Below are 19,312 nucleotides of genomic sequence, written 5' to 3' on the forward strand. Positions count from 1 at the left end.
AGTAAATCAGCTTTGTTTGCGTTGATTTCTTGGTAACCCACAGACTACTTGCTTGACACCTGTCTTCAGCACTGAAGCAGGAGGCCTTAGCACTGGCTGCTCATCCAGAGGACAGGGTTCAATCCCACCCTCAGCATGGCAGCTCACAACTGTCACAGGGGATCTGATGCTCTCCTCTGACCTCCACGATCACAGGCATGCATATGGCACACTCATTCATGCATGTTACAAAGCACACCCGAACATTAAGTAAATAGATAAATAGGCTTGGGTTGGTTTTTGTTTTGTGGTTGTTGTTTTTAACTGACAGAGGTAACTCAGCAGTTAAGAGCACTTACCATTCTTCCCAATTACCTGAGTTCAGTGCCCAGCATAGAAGTGGACCCTTCACAACGTGATGTAATTCCAGCTCCAGGGATCTCATGCTATCACCTGGCTCTGTGGACACCCAAACCATATAGCACATACTTAAACTGACAATCACTCATACAAAATAAAAATAAAGCAATAGGAAGCTTGTATCCTTTCTTAGACAAAGAACAATACATTTGTGAAGGAATGACAGAACAAACATGTACTTGTATTAGGAGGCCAATCCTAGGGCTGTTACTAAAAGAAATGGGTACAGGTAGGACCCAGTAGAAGCTAAGGATTACCTCAAAGAGCTTGTTTGAGTTAATTGTAGCCCCAACTAGCAGTCTCAGGCCAACAAGTCCACTTTCTGGTCTTTATACCTAAAAGAGATCCGTCCCAAGATTGTTTACTGCAGAGAGGAAATCACAGGCCCAGGGACCCATCTAAGTCAGAGTTCCTCAAGTGTTTTTCAGTTTGTAGTCCTCAACATACCATTCCAACCTAGCTTGAGGTGGCACTTATACTGTGAGAGTTAGCATGAACCATTGTGTGCTTAAGAATGTACCCATGTCAAATGTGGTGGTTCACATCTGTAATCCCAGTATTTGGGAGGCTACGGCAGGAGAATCGCTGTCAAGGTAGAGGCCAGCATGGACTGTAATGGTGAGTTTGAAGACAGCCTGAACTACAAGGTGGGAACTTTATCTCCAAACAAACACACAGAAAAAGAATGTTCTTCACCTGTAATGCTTTTCATCAGAATTGTGGTGGGAAAACATTTAATAGTATATGCCTGCAATGTCAGCAGTCGGGAAACTGAGGCAAGAAAACAGCCATGAATTAGCAAATAGCCTGGATGCCAATGAGACCCTGACACTAAATAGATAAATAAATAACCATGTTTTTTTTTATAAAAAAAAAAATGTCATTGTGTCTTTGTGACCAATTGAAGATTTCAGACCCAAGGAAAATGTTTCTTTTGCTTGTTCTGTTCTCTAGAGAGCCTTGAAGTTCACAGGATGACAACTTTGTTTCGAGCTCCTAAGGAACTGGGTACAAATCTTATCAAGCTCTGCCTTTCCAGGATACATTGCTTAAAACAATGTTAGCCACAGCTTCAAGATAGAAGATTTCCAACAGCAAGTGAATTGTGAGGCAGGCAGATCATGGTTTAACAGTAAAACACAGGCACTCAAGCTGGGCAATGGTGGCTCATGCCTTTAATCCTAGCACTGAGGAGGAAAAGGCAGGCAGATCTCTGTGAGTTCGAGGTCTACAGAGCTAGTTCCAGGACAAAACAATACAGAGAAACCTGTCTCAAAAAAACAAAACAAAATAAGAAAGAAAAAATAAAAACAAAAAACTCTTCTTTACATATATGTAAATATATATAATGTACAGGGTCTATTTACCTTTGTTCATATGCACATGTGTCCAAAGCTCACTACTTGGAATTAAGTTTATGTAGGAATTCATCTCCAGAGAAAATTGATTCTCCCTCTCTCAGTAGCCATTGCCCACAAGTAGGTGTTCATGCAGGGGTGGGACCATGTGGAATTTCCCTATCTGCACTGGCATATTAATTAGGATGATTATTATGTCATTCTTGATTAAGCAACTACATTGGTGAAAGTTTATGGATGCATTGTCCCTGTTATGTCTAGGGGACATAATCGCACAGCTGACTTCCAGGGCCTCTGGTTCTTACAGCCTTTCTGCCCATTATATAACAATTTTCCCTGAGCCTTAAGTGTAGGTGCTACTTTGCAGATGTATCAGTTGGGATGGGGGGACCCCACAGTTACTTCTCTGCATTTTGACCATCTGTGGCTTTCTGTAGTAGTCTCCATCTACTTCAAAAGAAGCTTCTTTGACAAGGGGTGCGAGCTACACTTAACCATGGGTATAAGGATAAGTCCTGTGTCTGAAGTATGTGGCATCTTGAGCAATAGGCTCTTATCTTAAAATTCTGAGAGGCAACCAAGGGCAACCACATTAGCTTATATTGGTTTGTGGATCTCTTGGACTCCCTTAAGCAACAGCTCAAGAAGAGGCTCCTCAAACCTGGTACTTGGGGTATTGTTAGATAGCCTATGGCTTGTGGAAGAGAGTAATTTAAATTATATAACTATGTATACACATACATATATATATTATAGGTAATTTTAGATAAACATAAATTATTATTCCTTAAGTATTTTTTAAATATCCTTAGTGATTTACAGCCCTCCTTTCTCCTCTTCCCTCTTTTACTATGTAGGGTTTAAAGGGACAATTGAAGAAGAAAATCAACTTGCTATATAATTAGTATGTTCTTGTTCAAACTACCAACTACTTACTGGATTGAAAACAAGTCATGATTTCAACCACCTGGCAATGAACAATTGGAGGTCTATTACCCTTAAACAAAAGGATGTTTGTTACTGCCAGACAATGTTGGCAGAGATGAGTCCTGTCTTATGATGGCTTCATCACCACACACTGCCATTCCTCCCTCCTCCCCTACACTCCCCACCAGAGTGAAGCACAATCTACTTGCTTTTCCATATAGAGCAGCTAAGCATTTCTTGAATTAGCTCCTAACTCACAAAATCAAGCTGCTTTCGCTAAAACAAAGAAGGTCCTTCTCTAATAATAACTGAAGTGGGGGAAAGATGCTGTTTTCTTAATACTAACAGAAGAGATGGCCCTGGCAGTTTGTATGCTTATAAATATAACTCTCCTTTTCAAAAAAATTGTTCACACCTTTGATCCCAGCACTTGGTAGGAAGAGGCAGGCAGATCTCAGTAAGTTCAAGGCTAGTCTGGTCTACAAAGTGAGTTCCAGGACAGCCAGGACTGTGACACAGAGCAACCCTGTCTTGAAAAACCAAAAACCAAACCAAACAAAAAAAAAAAAAAAACAAAAAACAAAAAACTGATGGAGCAAATAATGCCAAGTTAAAAGCAAGGCTGTTGGCAAAGATGTGATAATACTTCTGGCAAGACAACAGTCTTGATGTCATGAACTGGAAAACTGTTTAAAGCTGTGCAGAGAACAGACGTTCTGCTGTGTGAGAAATTAGTGACAGGGTTTCTATAACTCATGATCAGAGATTATGTGGAATGACACCATTTTCCAATAGCAAAGGACTTGCCATGGGGGTGGAGGGAATAACATGCTTAAAACTTTTCTAAGCCTGATTGAAAGCACCCAGAATAGGGCTACCAGGATGGCTTAGTGGGTAAGTATGGTTGCTATCAAGCCTGATGACCAGAGTTTAAGCCCAGGAGTCCAGCTGGTAAAAGGAGAGGAGTGGCTCCCAAAAGTGCTGCTCTGCCCTCCCACGTGCTTCCTGGCATGCCACCCCCAATAAAGGTAAAAAAAAAATTGAATCCCAGAATAATTTTTAGGTTCCCAAACATTGTTATACATTTTCAAAATATTTCTCAGCAAATTAAGTAACCCACAACACCAGAATATTTTTAAATTAAAGTCTCAAACTCTGTTATAAATTTTCAAAATATTTCTCAGCATATTTAGTAATTTTAGTTTCTAAAATATATATAAGTAAGTTATAATTACAAGGTAAGCAAGATTTAGTAGAGTTAGTCTATGAAATAAAAATAAATAAAATAAAAAGTCATTAATTTCATGGGTCTATTTATAATTACAAGACCAAAAGCATATTCTGGGAGCTAAAGAGATGATCCAGTCTCTAGAATCAAGACAATTGGTTACTGGTGCAAGAACTAAGCACTGGACTAAAATAGAGCACAAATTAGCAAGCTACAGGTTACAATTATTTGCTTTTTATAAATAAAGTGGTATTGGAACATCCATACATTTACCATCTGTGGCAACATTTGTCCTTTAACAGCAGAGATTTGATTGTATGACTCTCCCACCGAGCTACATCCCCACTGGCAAACCTTCCTTAAGTAGCCTAAATATAGTAAATATATAGGCTTGCAAGCCATACAGTTTCTGGTGTGGAGTGATTTCCAGGATATAAGAAACAAAGAGAAAAAGAAATAATGTGTTCTTTTAAATAAGAAGAGGCTGTAGTCTGCAACTTTCTGAAAAATTAATTTTATTTCATGTGCATTGGCATTTTGCCTGCATATAATATGTGTGTCTGCATGGCAGTGTCAGATCCCCTGGAACTGGAGTTACAGACAGTTGTGAGCCATCATGTGGTTGCTGGGAATTGAATCTGGTCCTTTGGAAGAGCAGCAAGTGCTCTTATCTGCTGAACCATCTCTGTACCTCTAGTGCAACACTTTTAATTTGTATAAAAAGAAACAGGAAATGGGTCCAAAACCTAGATGTTGACTGGTAATCTGAGAATGAATAAGACTGAGATGAATGAGACATTTGTATATAACTTAGTGATAACCAAGCAAAAGATCAGAACCAATGTGGATACTTACAAGATAACTTGGAAAAGTTGAATTTGAAGGAGCTAGGCCTATAAACATCAGTTTTAGCTTTGGTCCCTGGTTGATGTTAGCAGTCAGTTCTCTTGTACCAGTGAAGTCCGTGCATGCGCCCACAGAGTGAAACTATCATGTGATGGGTAATTTTAGTTGTCAGCTTGGCAGGATCTATAATCACCTGGCTTGAGTTTCAATGAAGGACTGTTTAAATTAGGTTGGACTTCGGACATACCTGTGAGGGATTTCCTTAATTAGGTTCACTGCAGTGAGACCAACCCTAAATGTGAGTGACAGCATTCCATGGGCTGTGCCCTGGACTGGATGAAAGGGACAGAGCAGCAGAGCCTGCAGTGTCCTCCTTTGCTTTTGACTAAGATGCCCAGTGTGCCCAGATTCCTCCTTTCTGTTCCTGGTGCCCTCAACTTCTCCACCATGAGAGACTACGACCTTGAACTATGAGCTGAAATGAGCTTTTTCTCATCTAAATTGCTTCTCATTGGAGTATTTTAACACCACAACTGGGGGGAAAAAACAAAAAAAACTAAGACATATCACCCAGTGAAAGCCTGTCCACCCACACAGCTGAATTCATCACAAACTAGTGCTGGAAGCTTATTCTTTGAATTTTAAAGTTCAACTCCTTTGTTTTAAAGTTTTTGGAATAGAGTCTCACTATGTAACCCAGTATGGTCTCAAACTTATAATCCTCCTTCCTTCATTTCCTTGATGCTGCAATACTAGGCATATACCACTAACTGGCTGGAATTCTTGTAACACAACCTCCAACCAAATAAATGAACACTCCCCTAAGAGTTCTGAGAATTCCCATGAGTTCCGGTTTCATTTGTGGCATGAGTGTTATCTGTTCCATACTCATGTCATCCAAGAAGGCAGAGCTCAAGCCCATGTCTAGACTCCTTAAAGAACCCCTTTACCCCAAACATAACCTATTTCAAGCCTTTACCAAAGCCTGGGGATCATATCACTGGCATCTAATATTCACATTGTTTTCTTCTTTGCCTCCAGGACACCCTTTCGGTAATAACAAATTCTTCCCATTGGTTGCTGGAGTAGTATCTTCTGTTTTGTAAGCAAGGAGTTCTCAAAATGCAGTCTAGAAACCTGCAGCATCTGCTCCAACCAGAAGTGTGTACAAACTCTTGGGTTGTACCCAAACCCAGTGAGTCAGGAATTCTGGGGGATGGTGGGCAGTGATATGTCTCCATGGGCCAGCCAGAGAGGTTTGGATGTATACTAAGGTTCAAAACTGTCTGTACTAACACCCAGATTTAAACCCTGCCCAGGGCTGTCAAGATGGCTCATCAGGCAAAGGTGATGATTGCTTTCAAGCATCAAAACCTGAGTTTGAGCCACAGGATCCACAGAGAGCAAGAACAGACTGCTGGAGTGTGTGGGGCCCAGCCACGTGTTCTTACTCAGATGCACACACCCTTCACATTCACAACACATACACACAAATAAATAAATAAATGCAATTAAAAAAATTTATCCTATGTCTGCCCTTACAAAGGAGCCTTCCTAAAGAGAAATGTTAGCAACACCTACAAAGAATATGACTCTATCTTGCTTTGTTTCCTTTATCCATTTGCTTCTTGCTTTTTTTTTTTTTTTTCCTTCTCTCTGATCAAACCTTTTCTCTTCCTTGCTATGACATGTAGAGGTGGTGCCAGTGGCTAACCTTAGCCCCTTGGCCACACCCTTATCGACTGACTTGCCAAGCCACTCTCAGTAGCTTGGGTGGGCCCAGCCTGTGGGTACCTGATATGCCAGGAAGTCACCATAGCACAGTTAGGTCTGCTCATGTAATAGCATGTGAGGATGGCAAGTGTGGTATTAGCAAACACTGAAAGCTAAGATGAATAAAGGTAGTCCCACTGCATCTGTAGATGTTGACATATTAGGCAAAGCAGTGTTGTCAACAGAGCTAGCAGACTCCAGTCATGGATAAATGTTCCATTCCACAGAAGATATGCCACTCTGTGGAACCTCCAGATTTCCCAAGATTGCATCAAGACCTGGGACTTCTTGAGACTAAGGTCCCCTTAAAGCACAGCTGATTCTGCATGTGATCTGACCTGCTCTCTGCCACCACCCTACTCCTCTCTTTCTCAAAGTCCTAATGTCCCTTGATGGCTGCAGAGTCAGGGCTCAGTTTCTTATTTCCTTGACAATATTCTAACAACTCTAACTTCCTCTCAAATTTTCTTTCCAGCTGGACGTTTAGACTTTTATTCTAAGAAAGCAAAACCATCTTTTCTTGGAAGCTTTCCTCTATTCCAGGAAGTGGACTTTACCCTGAGGAGCCCAGTCTCCTGGAAGTTCTTTCCAAAATGCATGCTACTCTTCTTCCCACACCCAAGCACCCAAGTGGCCTAGTCCCACCAGCTGTGGATCCAGAAGCTGCCCAGCAATTTGACCATGTTCCTTAGCTCCTACCACCAGCAACAACTCGGCCCTAATCTTTCTCCATGATAAACTGCAGCCACAGGGAGTAACTACATATGCCCTTGCTCCCTTGTAGAAATTCTACAGAGAATACTACCTCTATAAGCAAAGGGATGCTATGCTGTTCCTGATGCTGATCCAACTGGTCAACAGGGGTCCTAGGTGTTGCTTGAAATGAGGCCAATCCCTGTGGTGGTAGTATACTCCTGTAATCTCAGGACTCAGGAGGCAGAGGCAGGCAGATCAAGTTCAAGGCCAGCCTGGTCTATAGAGCTAGTTTCAGGACAGCTAAGGTTATTATGCAGTGAAACCCTGTCTCAAAGTGTGTGTGGGGGAAACAAAAGAAAGAAAGGAAGTAGGAAGGGAGGGAGAGAGGGAGGGAGAAAGGAAGAGGTCAGCTTTGCTCAGTGGTAGAGTATCAGCTTAGCATGTGCAAGAGCCTGGCTTTAATTCCCCATGAGAGAGAGGATCCAGAATCATCAGATCCTGGTCTCTTGGCTTATGCCAAGAATTGGCTTGGAATTCCTACCTAGTCAGTTTCTCACCTGCAATTTTGCTTTCCTCCAAGACAGTGTTTCACTTTGTTTCTCATTATAGTGTGTTCAGAAGGTGAGAGCTTTGCACCTCAAATGGACAGCCACTTGAAGCTCCTGAAGAGGCCACCATGTTCAGCCTATGACCCTAGAAGCTATCTTGACTCAAAGCTACACTAGCAATATTTTTTCACCTTCCCATAACCATAGAGGATAACCATAGAGGTCTGTTCCCCTCCCTTTCTCCCAGCCCCCAGAGCTGGGGATCACACTCAAGACTTTGTGCAAGTCAGACAAGTGTTCTACAACTATATCCTCCCAGACCCCAGAGCAGTCTTCCTCTAGTATAGAATTTGCCAGGTCTCTGTCTTGCTCGGGGTCTTTTTCTGGCTCCCAACCAGTTTAAACATCTCTTCAAGTCCTAACACCACATCCCTCTCTAGCCTCCATACTCTTTCTTGCCTTTACTTCCCACTTTCTCTCCATGTTCTAGACAGGCCTCTACAGAGGCCCTCGAGGTCGATGAGATGTCCTCACTCTTCTCCTAGAACCCTGCACCTTTCCTGCACTGTACTTGGCACTGTCTCACCAGAAATTTACTGAAGCAAGACCTGTGCCTGAACTATGTGTGCACAGAGTGATACCCTAAATGGTTTTTGAAGAATGGCCAAGGTGGCAGCACATGAAACTAGAGAGATTAAACTGGCCCTCTGCTCTTACTAATCTGCTCTATATACCTCTATTTGGGCCTCTGTTCTTCCTCACCCAACAAATGGGAACATCCATTCCTGAATCCTTTCCAGTGCTAAGGAGCTGCTCTGCCAGGCTCCATGGACCCTGGGAGTTCTTTAGAAATCAATGAATGTGTGAAAATTGCTGCACATTTGCATCAGCAAGCACACACAGAAGCAGCTATTTAAAAATTTCTTCATTTTGAGAATGAAGAGCCCTTCTCCTCCCCCACTTCTGCTAGCAGAGGTCAGGGACATCACTCTGGAGGATGGAAGGTTTCTGAGTCCCTGTGCTCTCCCTTCTTTCTGCCTTCATTCTGTGTCCCCCTCCTCCACCACCATTCAGTAGATTCAAGAAAAGAACAGATACACTGTTTATTTCAAGGATAGGAAACAAGGCTGGAAGGTGGTGGAGAGGTGAATACCCAAGGCCGGACAGGCAAGCTCTTTAATCCATCCTTTCAAGATTGTACTGCTCTTCCCAGACTGTAGTCACCAAGCAAAAATTGCTTTAGTCATCGTGAGGAAAATGGGTTATGTGAATTCTGTACTTTATATTGCATAGTGACTCTAAATGAAAGCGATGCTAATAAATGATCCAATCTAAGAAGAAAGAGAAGGGACAATTTTCCCACTGAAAAGAGCTTAAGAAAACTTAGTCAGTGTTACACCTTTTTATCCTGAAATTCTGTTGTTGCGTTAAAGTTTAAAACAAAGCCACAAACCAAAATGATTGCTCCAATTAAGGTTCTTGTCTGGAAGAGGGTTTTACAGTTCAAAGTCCTGCTAATAACTGGTGGTCATATTAATGTTAGCCATCAGTTGCTGACCTATTAAGGCATTGTGTACATTGTGGGCAAAGTAAAGCCTATGCTACCTTAATCTTTCCCATGCTCTATTTGTTCTTCAGTTTGAGGGAAGCTATCATGAAATTAAACACACACACATGGACAGGGACACATGCACCTATGCATACACACATCTTCCCTGTACATAATCTAAATCCATACACCCATTGTTATTTTTGTTTCTGTGGCTCTTTCCCTCCTGCAAAAATCTATTTTTTCTTTAAAAAGAAATATTTAAGTAATTTGTTATTATTATTTTAATTTAACCTATTTTTGTCTTATTTTTTGACACAAGGTTTCTCTTTGTAACCCTGGCTGGCCTGTAACTAACTCATTAAGAGCCACTTACCTCTGCCTTCCAAGTGCTGGGATTAAAGACATGTGCCTTGACACTTGGCCTATTTTATTATTTTAAATTGTGTGTGTGTGTGTGTGTGTGTGTGTGTGTGTGTGTGTGTCTGTCTGTATACATTCACTTTGTAGACCAGGCTGTCTTTGAATTCAAAGAGGTCCACCTGCCTCTACCCCCCAAGTGCTGGGATTAAAGGTCTGTGCCACCACTGCTTGGGCTCTTATTGTTATGTCCACATTATTGCTAATATAGGAAGTGGATGTCAAGATTTGATGGATTGATAGACACAGAAGCATGCCAGTTCTAGAGTGGGAGAAGACAATGCAGAGTGACTAGAAAAGAAGTAGACAAAAGCAGAATGGAAGTTAAAACAAGTTTGCATTTTTCCCAGCAATGAAGGAGTGTTTCCCTTGCTCCACATCCTTGCTAGCAAAAGCTGTTACTTGTGTTATTGATTTTAGCCATCCTGACAGGTATAAGAGGGACTCTGAAAGCCTTTTTGATTTGCATTTCCCTGGTGGATAAGGATATTTCTCAGCCGAGATCCATCTACTAAGAGGAATTTTGTTTAGGTGTGTACCCCAATTTTTAATTGGATAACGTGGTTTGTTGAGTTTCTTGAGTACTTTATGTATTTTGGATATTACCTTCTATTGAATATGGAATTGTTGAAGATCTTTTTCCATTCTGTAGGCTGCCATTTTTGTCCTATTGATAATATCCTTTGCCTTACAGAAGCTTTTCAATTTTATCAGTTATTGTTGATTTGTTTTGTTTATTTTGTTTTTCAAGACAGCCTTTCTCTGTGTAACAGCCCTCTCTTCTGGAACTTGCTTTGTAGACTAGGCTGACCTTGAACTCATAGAGATCTGCCTGCCTCTGCTGCCTAAGAGCTGGGATTAGAGCATACACCACCACACAAACTTAATTATTGATCTTAGTGACTAGGCTGTTGGTGTTCTGTTCAGGAAGTCATCTCCTGTACCAATGCATTCAAGGTTGTTTAATACTTTCTTTTCTATCAGGTTCAGTATATCTGGTTTGATGTTGAGATCTTTGATCCACTTGGATTTGAGTTTTGTTCAGAGTGATAGATAAGGATCTACTTGCATTCTCCTACATGCTGAAATCCAGGTATACCAGCACTGATTGTTGAAGATGCTTTCCATTGTGTATTTTCCATTGTGTATTTTTGGCTTCTTTATCAAAATTCAAGTGTCCACATGTGTGTGGGTTTATATCTGAGTCTTCAATTTGATTCCATTGATGATCATGTATGTTTTTATGCTAGTACTATGCAGTTTTTAATACTAAAGCTCTACAGCTTAAAACCAGGGTCAGTGATACCTCCAGAAGTTCCATTATTACTCAGGATTGTTTTAACTATCCTGGGTGTTTTGTTTTTCCATTTGAAGTTGAGTCTGTAAAGAATTGTGTTGTAATTTTGGTGAGGAATGCATTGAATATAGAGATTGCGTTTGGTAGAATGGTTATTTTTACTGTTAATTCTTCCTATCCATGAACATGGGAGATCTTTCCATCTTCTGATATCTTCTCCAATTTCTTTTATTTTTTTTCAGGATTATTATGTTTGCAGATCTTCTCCAATTTCTTTCTGGGAAGCTTTTATCATACAGGTCTTTCACTTGCTTGGTAAGAATTACCCCAAGATAGTCTATATTATTTATGACTATTGTAAAGAGTGTTATTTCTTTCTCAGGCCATTTGTCATTTGTAGATAGTAGGGTTATTAATTTTTTTTTAGTTTATCTTGTTGTATTCAGCCACTTTGATGAAGGCATTTATCAGCCATAGAAGTTCCCTTGTAGAATTTTCTACCTGAGTTGAGTGCTGGCATTTAGCAACAAGGAAGGGTCACTTATGTATACTGCAAGGGGTAAACTAATAAAAGGACCAGATCCTCACTCAGCCCCCTGCTGTAGCAGGCTACAGAAAAGACAGGTAGGCCTCTGACTCAGCACATGACACAAAGAAACTTCAGATCCCCTGTCCTCCCTAAGCCTAGGGCCAAAACTGAACACAAAGAAACTCCAGACACCCCACCCCACCCCCAGCCTCCTAAATGCTTGGTTCTTGGGAACTGTTTGGCCACAAAAGAAACTCCAGAGGACTGTAGTCTCCAGGATACAATTCTGAAAACTATTGGTATCTATGTACCTGTAAGTACAAGGCCACCTACAAGTAACAAGACAAAGCCATAGAAACCACAGAATGTTACCTCTCAGCACTGACCAATGAGAATAATTGGTGCACAGGTATTTCATGCCAAAATATGACTTTGAGAAATTCTCCTGATTGTTCCCCAAATGTCAACCAATCAGAAACCAACGTAACCCTGTGATTTTTTTTTGCCTTGAAAAACCTGACAATAGACAGGGAATTCACTTCCTCTGGTGGCTGCCGCGTCAGCCAACTAGACAAGGTCCCTGTCATGGATGGATGAACAATAAACTTTATGCATTTGCATCAGTGGGTCTGTCTCTCCATGGTGGTCTTTAGGGATCCTCATGACTTGGGCACAACATATACTATCATAGTATCTGAAAATAATAATATACTGACTTCTTCCTTTCCAATTAGTATCCCCTTGATATCCTGTAGTTGTCTTAACTGCACTAGCTAAAACTTGAAGTGCTATATTCAATAGCTATGAAGAGAATGGGCAGTCTTATCTTCTTCCTGATTTTAGTGGAATTGCTTTGAGTTTCTCTCCATTTAATTTGATGTTGACTATTGACTTCATGTAAATTGCCTTTATTATATTTAGGTATGTTCCTTGTATCCCCGATCTCTCCAGGACTTTATCATAAAAAGGTGTTGAAGCCTTTTGTGGGAAGGCTTTTTCAGTATCTGATGAGATGATCATGTTTTTCTTCTCCTCCTCCTCATTCTCCTCCTCCTCCTTCTCATCCTCCTCCTCTTCCCCCTCCTCCTCCTCTTTCAGTTTTGTTTATATGGTAGATTACACTGACTGATTTTCATACGTTGAACCATCCCTGCATCTCTGGGATGAAGCCTACTTGGCCAGTTGTGGTGGATAATCTTTTTGAAGTATTCTTGGATTCAGTTTACAAGTATTTTAATGAGTATTTTTGCATACATGTTCATAAGGAAAATTGGTAATTCTCTTTTTTTCATTGGGTCTTGGTGTGGTTTGGGTATCTGAGTGACTGTGGTCTCATAAAATGAATTTGGCAATGTTCCTTCTGTTTCAATTTTGTGGAACAATTTGAGGAGTATTTGTGTTAGCTTCTCCTTGAAAGTCTGGAAAAATTCTGTGCTAAAGCTGTCTGTCCCTGAGCTTTTTTGATTGGGAGACTCCCCAACCTCCAACAGGGTTTCACTGTGGAGCCCTGGATGTCCTAGAACTCAACTCTGTAGACCAGTCTGGCCTTGAACTCACAGAGATCCATCTGCCTCTGCCTCCCTGAGTTCTGAGATTAAAGACAAGAACCACCACTGCTTAGCTGCTTTTTTTTTTTTTTTTTTTTTTCTTTTTTTTTTTTTTTTTTTTTTTTTTTTTTTTTTTTTTTTCTTAACACTGCTTTCATTGTGTTCCATAGGTTTGGGAATACTGTGTATTCATCTTCATCGAGTTCTAGAAAGTCATTATTTTCTTTATTTCTGTCTTGACCCATTTTTTCATTCAGAAGAGAGTTGTTCCATTTCCATGAATTTGTAAGCTTTCTGTTGTTTCTATGTTTGTTATCTAGCTTTAATCCATGGTGATCTGATAGGATACAGGGGATTATTTCAATTTGTCTTATATCTGTTGAGCCTTGCTTTGTGACCAAGTATGTGGTCAATTTTGGAGAAAGTTCTGTGAGGTGCTGAGAATAAGGTATATTCTTTTGTGTTTGGGTGAAATGTTCTGTAGATAGATAATCTGTTTGGTCCATTGGTTTATAATGTGTGTTAGCTCCAATATTTATGTTTAGTTTTTGGCTGGATGACCATTGGTGAGAGTAGAGTATTGAAGTCTCTCATTAGCAATGTGTGAGGGTCAATGTGTGACTTAAGCTTTAGTGAACTTTTATAAATGTGGGTACCCTTGCATTTGAGGCATACATGTTAAGAACTGAAATGTCATCTTGGTGGGTTTTTCCTTTGATGAGTATGAAATATCCTTCCCTGTCTCTTTGGTTAATTTTGGTTTGAAATCTATTTTCTTAGACATTAAAATGGCTACACTAGCTTAGATATTAAAATGGTTACATTTTCTTGGAAAATCTTTTTTCAACCCTTTACTCTCAGGTGATATCTATTTTTGGTGTTAAGGAGTGGTTTTTTTGTTTGTTTGTTTTTGTATGTAGTACAGGGTGGATTCTGTTTTCTCATGCATTGCTAGTCTGTGTCTTTTTATTAGACAATTTAATCCATTCATATTGAGAGATATTGATAACCAAGGATTGTTAATTCCTGCTATTTTGGTGGTGGTGGTGGTGGTGGTGGTGGTGGTGGTGGTGTGTGTGTGTGTGTGTGTGTGTGTGTATGTATGTGTGTGTTGTGTTTCCCCTTTTGGTTTTTCTGATGTGCGATTATTTCCTGTGTTTTGTGGGTATAGTTAACCTCCTTGGGTTGGAGGCTTCTATAGGGCTGGGCTTGTAGATATTGTTTAAATTTGACTTTATCATGGAATATCTTGTTTTATCCAGGGATTGAAAGTTTTGCTGGATATAGTAGTCTGGGCTGGCTTTGGTGGTCTCTAAGAATTTGTCGGACATAAATTCAGGACCTTCTGATTTAGATTCTCCATTGAGAATTTGGGTGTGATTCTAATAAGTCTGCCTTTACTATTCTTTGTTCTGTGTTGTGAAATGTTTAACTAGGCAAAGATGTTACATTTGTTTATGTTGCATTTGTTAACTAGCTAAAGATATGTTGCATTTGTGCTAATTAAATAAAATTAACCTGGGTTCAGAGAGACAGGATTAGCAACTAGTTGATAGGAAGTAGCCAGAAGGGAGGAACATAGCCCGGATTTTTTTAGTTGTGGTGGTATGGAAGGAGAGTGGCTTCCAGGACACCAGCAAAGAGAGAGCTTAGCCAGTTGATACTCTAACTCTCTGAGCTCACAGGTTTTCACCCTAGCCTTTGAATCTCAGTTTTATAAGAATAATAGAGATTTAGTTATAGATACCTTTAGCAGCAGCAACAGAGCCATTGTCTGGGAGAACAGAATTTCCCCCATGCTATGGCCTTAGTAGTCCAGCTGCTAGTAGTTTAAAGGGCAGCCACTGTGATGAAGGGAAAAATCTGTATTAGTGTTTTGATTATTTGGTGGCAAGGGGAATTTATTTTCTGGTCCAATCTACTTGGTGTTCTGTATGCATTTTATAGGCATCTCCTTCTTTAGGTTAGGAATTTTTTTAATGATTTTTTATTTTTATAAGGATTGGTGTTTTGCCTGCATGTATGTCTATGTGGCAGTATCTGTGGTAATATATTATTTATGATTTGTTAAAGCTTGCCTGAGAATTCAGAAAGCAAAACAAGTCTCGAGCTATAGAGAGTAGGCAGTGGTGGTACACACCTTTGATCCCAGGACTCAAGACAAAGGCAGATGGATCTCTGAGTTCAAGACAAGACCACTCTTGGCTACCAGAGAGTGAATGAGGGACCACACCTTTAATCCCATGATTTGAGAGGTATAAAAGGTAGAAGGATTCAGTCTGAGAATTAGTCTCTAGCCACACTGAGGAGAGCATAGCAGTCTGAGTGAATCTGAAGAGCAGTGAGGAGCAGTATGAGGATCACCCCTTGGTCTGAACTGAGGTAGAGTTAAGAGCTAGTGGCTGGCTGCTTTGCTTTTCTGATCTTCAGCTTGAAACTTGAACCATAATGTCTGTTTCTCAGTCTTTTATTTATCATGTTACAAGTATCAGATCCTTTAGAACTGAAGCCATACACAGTCATAAGCTACCATGTGGGTTCAGGGATTTGAACCCAGGTCCTCTGGAAGAGCAACCAATACTCTCAACTGCTGAACCATTTCTTCAGCCCCCATTTTTTCTTCTATGGTTTTGTTGGAATATTTCTGGGCCTTTGAGCTGGGATTCTTCTCCTTCTATTCCTATTATTCTTAGGTTTGGTTTTTTCATAGTCCCAGGTTTCGTGGATGTTTTGAGTCAGGAATTTTTTAGATTTAGCATTTTCTTTGATTGGTGTATTCATTTCTTCTATTGTATCTTCAACTCCCAAGATCCTTTCTCCTACCTCTTGTATTCTGTTGGCGAAGCTTGCCTCAGTAGTTCATGCTTGTTTACCTAGATTTTTCATTCCCAGAATTCCCTCAATTTTTGTTTTCTTTATGGCTTTTATTTCCATTTCCAGGTCTTGAACAGTTTTGTTTCTTTCAGCTGTTTTGTTTTTTCCTTTGCCTTATTTAATCAATTTATTCATTGCTTAATTCATTATCCAATTTTTTAGTCTTTTCCTTAATTCCTTAAGCCATTTCCTTATTTCCTCTTTAAGGACCTATATCATCTTCCTAAATTTGTTTTTAAGATATTTCTTTTGTGCTTCAGATGTTCTGGAATATTCAGATCTTGCTGTAATAGGATAGGTGGACTCGGGTTGGTGACATAATCCTTGGCTGCTGTTGTGTTCTTACTCTGGTGTCTAGGCATCTGGTTTGGGGGTGATTATAGGTCTAGGTGCCAATTACTGAGTTTGTCTTTGTTAGGTCAGTTTTCTTCTTCTTCTTCTTCTTCTTCTTCTTCTTCTTCTTCTTCTTCTTCTTCTTCTTCTTCTTCTTCTTCTTTCCTCCTCCTCCTCTTCTTCTTGATTTGTCTCTTCTTAGTCTTTTGCCAGTATGGCCTGTGTTTAAGGCCTGCATGCCAGAAGAGGTCACTAGATGGTTGTGATCAAAAGAGGACTCCCTAAGCATAGTGGTACATGCCTGTAACTGACCTCTCTCAAGACAAGGAAGGATGATCCAAAGTTCAAAGCCACCCTTGGTCACATACTAAACCAAGAGGAAGAGATAACATCAAGAAAGTTCTATGAATACACACACACACACATAGTCTAAGACTACTTTAAATCATAATTATGGGTATATATCTGTGGATGTGATTGTGGGTAACTCTGGAAAAAACACATTGGATGTCCTGGAGCTGGAGTTATAGACAGTCATCAGCTGTTGATGTGGGTGTTTTGCAAGAGCAGCAAATGTTGTTAGCCATTAAGCAGTATCTTCAGCCTCAGAAATTTTATTTTTTAATCCAAAGATGTTCCAGCTATGATCTTCAGTACTATCAATTTTTGTGTTGCTTTATTTCTTTGAGACAGTCTCTTGTAGACTAAGGGTGGCTTCAAACTCAGTATTTGAACCTTTGGTCTAGCCATCAATCTGAACTATAAAGATTTGAATGGCAACATATTCCAAGATCCTGTCTTGATTCACACAGTTACAGATAACGCCGGAGATGGGTTGGGTGGAAAAAAACAATCTTTAATCCTCATGCATACGTATGTGTGGTGTGCATGTGTGTTGGCTAGCTAGCTTTATGTCAACTTGACACAAGCTAGAGGTCATTTTGGAAGAGGGAACCTCAACTGAGAAATGCCTCTGCCTGATTGTCATGTGGTGTGTCTTCTTGATTGGTGAGTGATATGGGAGGGCCCACTGATGGGGGAGGTCCTTTTGTATACATGTTTCTCTTATTTGTTGATGAATAAAACAGTCTGGCCAGTAGCCAGGCAGGAAGGACAGGTGGGGCTACTAGACCAGGAGAAGGCTGGGGAGAGGAAGGAAGAGAGAGGCCATGGAGAGATGCCATGCTGCAGGAATAACATGCCAGATCACGGGTAAGCCACAGCCTTGTGGCAACACACAGATTGATAGAAATGGGTACATAATTAAGACAGAGCTAGCCAATAAGAAGCCTGACCCATTGGCCAAACATTTTATACTTATTATACGTCTTGGTATGTTTACTTGGGGCTTAATGGCTTTGGGACCAGGAGGGACAGAAACCCTCATCTATAGCCCACTGGGAGGGCCCACCCCTGAGCTTGTGGTCCTATGTGCTATAAGAAATCAGACTGCAAAAGCCATGAAGAGTGAGCCAAGAAGTCACAATTCTACTGTTTCCATCAGTTTCTATCTCCATGTTGCTGTTTTGATTAAATTCTTTCCTTGATTTCCCTCTGCAATGGACTGTGTTGTGAAACTTTAAACTGACAAAAACCCTTTGCTCCCCAAGTGGCTTTCAGTCCTAGTATTTATCACAGCAATAGAAACCTAACTAAGACAGCATGTATGGACTAAAACAGCACGAATGAGCACATGAGCTTGTGAAGGCCCAAGACTGACACCAGGTATCTTCATAATCATTCTCCACCTTATATATTGATGCAAGGTCTCATATTTGAACACAGAACGCACTAGTTCAACTAGTGCAGTTAGCTGGCTTTTTCAAAAGATCTCCTTGCCTCCTCCTCCCATGCACTGGGATTACTGGTGAACCACTGTTCACCAGGCCTTTTATGTGGGTGCTGAGGATCTGAACTCTGACTTCATGTTTGCATAGCAAGCACTTGACCCACCGAGGCATTGCTTGACCCCCCCCCCCAAAACAATCTTTTTATGTCCCTGTTGGTCTTGGGCTTCTGGTTGGTTTTTTGAAGACAGGGTTTTTCTGTGTAGCCCTGGCTGTCCTGGAACTCACTCTGTAGACCAGGCTGGCCTCAGACTCAGAGATCTGCCTGCCGATACCTCCTGAATGCTGGGATTAAAGATATGATTCAACATACCTAGTTAGTTTTGGGCTTCTTTTTGTTAACCTTTACAACTCTTGAAATCTAGAAAGTGCAGAAGACCCACACAGAAAGAGCTGGGGTTACAACTAGTCTTGCATGCATGATGCCTTAGGTCTAATCCCTGGCATTGAAGACAAATGCGGGTTGGGTAGGATGGAGGAACCATTGACTTGTGTTTGCATAGATAATAATTCTGGATATAGCTCAGTAGGACAGCATTTTACTGCAGAAAGTATAAATGGGTACATTAAATCAAGACGGTGTTGATCTGAACTGAATTCCCCAGGAAACTCAAGAAGGTAAGGATGTCTAAGAAGCAGGCACAGAAGGGATAGGCAGATCAGATAAGCAAATGTTCCTTTTGACAACAGTTCAGCTACTCATATCCTGCCCTAATGTTTTTCAGTTTGGGAGGAGTTAGTATAGAGAAACCACAGACCCACAGAGAGTAACTTTTCACACTCAGACTAAAGAACCAGTGTATGGCAACACTATTACTTAATGTACAACACATTAATTTCTCTATATTTGGTTTTTCAGACATCAACATCTCTGTGCACATGTAAGTATATGCAAGCAGTTGATTTCACATAATCAGTGACAAACTATTTGAAACATGCCTTTAGTGCTAGTGTCTGGTCTTTTTTGACACTTCCTGACGTTTGCTTCTAAACTCATTGAGTATTTGACTTCAGCATGATTATGGATCTCCTGACTTGAACTGTCTCCAAAGTGACAGCACAAATTAGCATAATCACATCTTCAGTATCTTGCTTTTCTGTACCCCCAAGCTCCTCAAAGGCCACCTTTGAGAGTGGGACT

Source organism: Phodopus roborovskii, unplaced genomic scaffold (genome assembly GCF_943737965.1).
Source record: "Phodopus roborovskii unplaced genomic scaffold, PHOROB, whole genome shotgun sequence".
Taxonomy (NCBI): Eukaryota; Metazoa; Chordata; class Mammalia; order Rodentia; family Cricetidae; genus Phodopus; species Phodopus roborovskii.